Source organism: Macrotis lagotis, chromosome 1 (assembly GCF_037893015.1).
Source record: "Macrotis lagotis isolate mMagLag1 chromosome 1, bilby.v1.9.chrom.fasta, whole genome shotgun sequence".
Taxonomy (NCBI): Eukaryota; Metazoa; Chordata; class Mammalia; order Peramelemorphia; family Peramelidae; genus Macrotis; species Macrotis lagotis.
This window is the reverse complement of record NC_133658.1, coordinates 914719311-914726354: the sequence shown is the minus strand read 5'-3', so window position 1 is coordinate 914726354 and position 7044 is coordinate 914719311.

The following is a 7044-nucleotide window of genomic DNA, read 5'->3' as shown; positions in this document are numbered from 1 at the left end:
CTTAACCCCATTTGCCTTGGAAAAAACCAAAAAAATAAATAAAAAGAAAAAAGAAAGAAAATTAATTCCAATAATACATAAAGTACTTGAAAAAACTGCTAAGAAAAGAATATTTATTCACAAAAAGTAACTAAAAAGCTGGAGAAATATTAGTGACTTCATAGGGAGTTTGAGTCAATATAATAAAAATTACAATATTACACAAAATTATAAAGTTACATAAACTAATTTACTTATTCAGTGCCTCACCAGTCTACCAAAGGATGATTTTATAGAGCTAAAAAAATTAACAAAATTCAACTAGAGGAACTAAAGGTCAAGAAAACCAAGAGAATGAATGAAAAGATTCACCTGGTAGTACAGTGAATATTACTCTGGTCCTGGAATCAGAAAGCTCTGAGATCAAATCTACCTTCAAATATGTACTAACTGTGTGATCCAGAGCAAATAATTTATTCTCTGTTTGCCTAAGTTTCCTCAACTATAAAATGGGGGTAATAGCAATACTTAACTCCAAGTGTTGTTGTAAGGATCAAATGAAAAAAATATTGTAAAAGTGCCCACTTCACTGACACAAAATAGGTATTATATAAATGCTTATTTCCTTTTCTTCCCCTTTTCTAGGACAAAGGAGACCCCAAATATTGGTGAAAGAGAAAGCTCTATGTCATACCTGGGAACACTCTTTCTCCAATAATGGGAGCAAACATCAGGTAAAAGATCTGGAAAGTAACTTTTTTTAATGAGGACAGTCTTAGTTTACTCCCTTCCATCAAAACAAAAAAGGGGGTGGGGGAAGGAATGAGTCTAGCAGCAGCAGATCTCAAACTAAATGACAAAGCTATAAACTTCAGAGCTCCTTAGTACTGGGCAAGAAATAGAGAATTTGATGAGTGGAACTGATTAGATACACAATATATTGAAGCAAATGAGCATAATAATAGTTTATCAGCTGATAGTTGAACTCAGCTATTGGGGCAGGAATTCACTATTCAACAAAAACTGTTGAAAAACTTGAAAATAATCTGATGGAAATTGGGCATAGACCAATAGCTCACACTCTATCCAAAGATAAACTCAAAATGGGTTCATGATTTAGTCATAAAGGGTGTCATCCTAAGCAAATTAGTAGAACAGGGAAGAAATTACCTGTCAGTTCTATCGATAGGGGAAGGACTCATGATTAGATGAGATATAGAGATTCACAGGAGGTAAAATGGCTAATTTTGATTACATAAAATTAATTTTTATACAACAAAGAAAATATAGCTAAAATTAGAAAGTAAATCATGAAACTGGGGGGGGGGGAGGATTTTGTAAAAAAGTTACTCTTGCAAAGCTAAGATATCTCTAAGATCCATGAGTCCTAGGTCAGAATAGGAGCCATTACCCAACTGAAAAATGGTCAAAGGATAAGAACAGTCAATTTTCAGAAGAAAACTTTCAAGCTATGAATAGTCATAAGAAAAAATGCCCTAAGTCACCAGTAATTAGAGAAAAACACATTTCAACAACACACACACACATAGTCATCAGACTGGAAAAATAGTCAATTCTAGAGGGATGTGACAAAATAGGTACAATATGCACTCCCGGTGGAGCTGTGTCAGTCTAACCCTCCTGGAAAACAATCTATCAAACTGTACATACTCTTTGACCCAGAAAAACTACTATACAACCCAAAGAAATAAAGGAAAAGGTAAAAGGACCCATATATACAAAAATATTTATAGCAGCTCTTCTCATGGTAGCAAAGAACTGAAAATTGAGGGGATGCTCATCGTTAGAAAATGGCTGAACAAGTTTTGGTATATTAATTCTATAGAATATTATCTACTGTAATAAACGATTAAGGAGATAGATTTAGAAAAGCCTGAGATTTATATAAACTGATGTGTGTGGAACCAGGACAACAATTTATATAATAACAGCATTATCATAAAGATAATTAGCTTGGAAAGACTTAGTAACTCTAATCAACACAATGATCAAACACACTTCAAAAAGATTCATGATGAAACATGCTATCCACCTCCAAATAAAGGACTGATGGATTCAAGAGTACAGACTGGAGCATGTTTTTTTTTTCCTTCCCTTCTTCCTTCTTTCCTTTGTTCCTTCCTTATAGTTAATACATAAATTAGTTTGTGTGACATTGCATATTTGTATTGAGTTTCTATTTTCTTGCCTTCTTGAAGGGTAAAAGAGGTAGAGAAGAGGAGAATTCAGAACTGAAAATATTTCAGACATTACAACCTTCAAAAGGGGCAGGAATTTACTCTGAATATGATTGTTACTAACAGGGCTAGAACTGAGTGTGACCACATAGACATGAAAGGAACTCTGAAAGTAAGTGACTATAACCTTCATAGAATTTTTGAAAAAAAATGGGAAATATTGTCCTGCACTGATGAGAACCCTAGATTTTGGGAAATCAGATTGATAAGTGTTCAGAGGAAAGGTGAGTGGGAGAGATTAAGTGAGGGTAGGATTCCAGGAGCCTTAAATCTCATAGGGGAAAGTCAGACCAGGAACAACAAATGATAATTATTGAGACAGGTAGGTGATCTCACTTTATCCAGTACAGTGGATAAAGTACTGGACTTGAAATTAAAAAAGTTGGGATCAAATCTGAACTCAGACACTTAGTAGCTCTATGACCTGTCTCACTTTTTTCACCTATGAATTGGGGATAATAAAACTACCTAGTTGCCCAAGTTGTTATGATGATAAAATGAGATATTTGCAAAGTGTTTTACAAATCTTAGCATGCCATGTAAATGCTAACTATTATTTTTATTATTAATATTACATTCAAGTAGGAACTTCTGAAGATACAGAGGGAAATTATTTCAATTTTTAAAAATACAGTTATTTGGGGAGGCCAGTAAGGTTTCAGAAGGAACTCATTAGCCAACAACAAAACATAGAGAAGATAGAAGAACTGGAATTGGAGAAAGAAAATGAAAACGACTGCCTTGTAAAGGGAAGGAGAATTAGATCTCTTCTTTTGGATCATAGAGAACAGAACAAGAAAATATCAAAGTTACAAAAAAAAAGCTTTTTAAGAACTGAAACATTCCCAGAGAGAACCTCTCTTTAAAAGTAGAAAGTAGACTCCTCTTTAGAAATCTGTCACAGGCTGCATAACACTTTGTTGTCTAGTTATGGGTTGGAGTAGCTTACCACTGAAGTCTTTTCCAGCTCTCAATTGTGTGATTTTTGTGTGGTATGGACAGCATCACGTGAGATGTAATTTAGTAATGGTCAGAAAAAAAAAGAAATAATTAGTCATGTTTACTGATTGCTTAATTGGGGCATGGAACTGCTCCATCAAAAGCATTTGATTAATGCTTGCTCTGGGCCATCCTAAGGCAAAATGCTGGGAATTTTGGAAAACATGAAATAGTGCCTACCTTCAAAGAGCTCACAGTTAGGAAAGCTACACACATTCACTCACACACACACACACACACACACACACACACACACACACACACACACACACACACACACAGTGATAGATATAGGAAAGAGAGAGAGAGAGAGAGCAGATAGAATGGACATAGAGGGTGGGGGGGTGCAGAATAAAGACTTCCTAAAGATAAAGCTTCTAATTAGTCTCAAGGGAATCCAGGGATTCTAAGAAGGGAAGGTTTGAGGCATGAGCATGAGAGAAATGAATTAGGACTCAGGTTATTTTCCTCCTTTAGAAATCAGCCCTTATAGGTTATTCAAGAAACCTTTGACGTACAGAGTACAGATAAAAATCTTTTTTTTTCAGATTGTTCAAGGCAATGGGGTTAAGTGGCTTGCCCAAGGCCACACGGCTAGGTAATTATTAAGTGTCTGAGGCTGGATTTGAACTCAGGTACTCCTGACTCCAAGGCCAATGCTCTATCCACTGCGCCACCTAGCTGCCCTAGATAAAATCTTGAATGAAACTGACCTACTTGGAAAACTCAGATCTGATTATATGATTTTAAAAAATTAATTTAGGTGAATTGATGGACTCCAGTTCATTGTGTTTTACTCAGACAGGTCTGGGTAGAAGTAGATTGCCCCTTTTGTCTAGATTATCCTAGATGAGATGCTTTGGGGATAGTTCATGAGAGCTGATGTGATGACCATGTCATATGATATAGAAAGAAAAGAGAAGACAGCCCAGAGAAGAGTCTTGGGGAATACCACAGCCAGCAGGGGGCGGGGGTAACATGAATGAAGATACAGTAAAGGAGATTGAGGTCAATCAAATAGATAGGAAGGGAGTCACAAGCTATTAGTGTCATAAAAGTCAGAAAGGAGGTGGTATCCAGGAGGAGGTGGTGATCAATAATGTCAAAGGCTATAATGAAGACAGGAAAGATTAGGATTGGGAGGGGGGGAAACCATATGAATTGGCAATCAAGAGATCATTAGTAAATTGGAGAGTTCAATTTATATGGAGTCATAGACTAAGAAACCAGTATGCAGAGGGTTTAAAAGAGAGTGAAGAGCAGAAATGGAGTCACAGGATATAGATAGCTTTTGTGAGGAGTTTAGCAGTGAAGGGCAAGAGAGATTCAGGTGATAGTTACTGAAAAGGTAAAATCTTGCAAGGTATTTTTTAGGCAGCAGAACTTGAATGAGTTTGTAGGTAGCAAGGAAGGAACGACTAGACAGGGAGAGATTAAAGATCAGAGAAGGGGGCATTATGGGAGAAGCAATCTGGTAAAGAAGATGGAAAAAGATGGGATCAAGGGCACATGTGGAAGAGTTGGAAAGGAAAATATTGCCTCTTCCTCAGATACTGGAGAGTAGCATGAGACAGTCAAGGATGTCAAGGAGGTGAGATGAAGAGAAAGGAAGAGGGAACTTGAGATAAATGCCCTCAATTTTTTCAATCCTGTATAGCCATGGATCTTGTCTGAGATCAAAATAGAAGGGCTGGCCAAGAGAAGTTTGAGGAGAGAACAGAAAATTTGTTAGAAGGTAAGTGGGACAAAATGAATCAGGGAGAACTTCCTTGCTGAAGTGAGAGTCCATTTGAGGTCATCATATATAGTGATAGTGGCCATAGTCAGTACTATTGTGTGATTTCCTCCACTCTGTTTGGCACCATTGATATAGGAGAAGAGGAGAGAGATAAAGGAGGGAATCTAGGTTTGAGATATTACAGCATGTAATTGCTGCTTGTAGGGAAAAGGGCACGAGGAATTCCAGAACAAAAGACAGTGTAGAGTTGAACTGGTTCACTAAAGGATCAAGGTTGGAAAAAGAGTGCCAATGTACTCCAAAATAATTATCAAAGCTCTTTTGGGGGGCGGCTAGGTGGCGCAGTGGATAGAGCACCGACCCTGGAGTCAGGAGTATCTGGGTTCAAATCCAGCCTCAGACACTTAATAAATTACCTAGTTGTGTGGCCTTGGACAAGCCACTTAACCCCATTTGCCTTGCAAAAAAACCTAAAAAATAAAAAAAAAGCTCTTTTTGTGATACTTAATTAGAAACAAAAATAGATGCCCCTTAATTAGGGATGGCTAAATAAAGATGGTATGTGAATATAATGGAATATGACTGAAAGAAATGATGTGTGTCATGAATTTAGAGAAACATGGAAAGATTCTATGAATTGATGCACAAGCAGTGTCAAGAAAACAATCAACACACCAATGACAAAAATGTCAATGGCAAAAACACACCAAAAAATCAAAAGAAAATGAAACAAAATTATAAAGATCAAGTAAAACTTGAATGAAGAGGGATGAGAGGACACCCCAACCTACCACTCTGCAGAGGTAGAAGATCCCTAAGTGTTGTTACAATGTACATATTGCAAATGTTTTCTGACTTTCTCAATGGAGCCATCAGTCAGGATAGATTTTTTTTTCCCTCCCTAAAAAATACTATTTGTCAAATAGGATGGCTGTCAAGGAAGGGGAAGGCCATGGATACATGGCATACCTTGGTGGTGTAAGAAACAGAAAGCATACATATACGTATATATATATATGTGTGTATATATATATATATATGAGTATATATTTATATATATTTTTAAAGATTGGGGATGAAGGCAAGACTAGCTAGAGCAGGGTTGGAGAACAGAATTAATAGCCAGGGAAAGTATTCAGGGAGAGAGTAATTAGAATTCACAGTATAGATGAAGAAAATGGTTAAAAGCAATAAGCCACAGGGAAAGAGGGAACGGTAAAAAGATTCATGAATAAAACAATTTCACAGTTCTTGAATATCAAATGTGGATGAAGACTGAGATGGAGTGAAGGGTTAGGACATGACAGGTGACACTAAGGAACTGGGAAATGAAGGCATTTCAGGAATATCAGCATGCAAAATTAGTTGAGGATAGAAACAGAGACAGTGATCCAGACACTGAACTCTTGGAGAAAGGAGGTGACATACCCTGGGGGTAAATAGAAAACTGTCACCAGGATCTGGGTTGAGTGATACATTTAGATAGTGTGAACCCAAAGGAGAAGCTTTTATATGACTGCATTAGACAGAGAGTCAAGATTTGTCAATGGGGAACAAAAAATATTATACTTCCCTGACAGGTGGCAGTTAGTTGGTGGTAAGGAGGGAAGGTTTCTGAGAGAAGGTATTGACATTACCTGAAAGGGATGTGTGGGGGGGGGGCAAGATTGGGGGGGAGAAGTTACTGAGGAAAAGGAAGTTTACTCCTCCATTTGAGATTTCAAAGGACACAGTTAAAAGGTATGTCTGGAGTACATTGAGAGAATAGGTCTGAGGCAGATGGGAATGAGGAAGGAGAAAGCTGAGATTAGGAAGATGTTTGTTCCATGTCACTGGGATGGGAAAAGAAGGAGGCAGAGGAAGTTTGCTAACAAGTTCAGGTCCTGGATCAATGAACAGAAGGATGCTAATGAGACTGGAAAGCTCCAGATTTGCTCTGTGCCAGACCCTTAAGGTCTCAGGAAAACCCTCAGTATTCATCCCCATGATGGGAGAGAGGCAGTACTCTCATGTACCTTCAGGTGGGTAAAAGACCAGACTAACTAGACGAGATATGGTGGGAGTACCCTC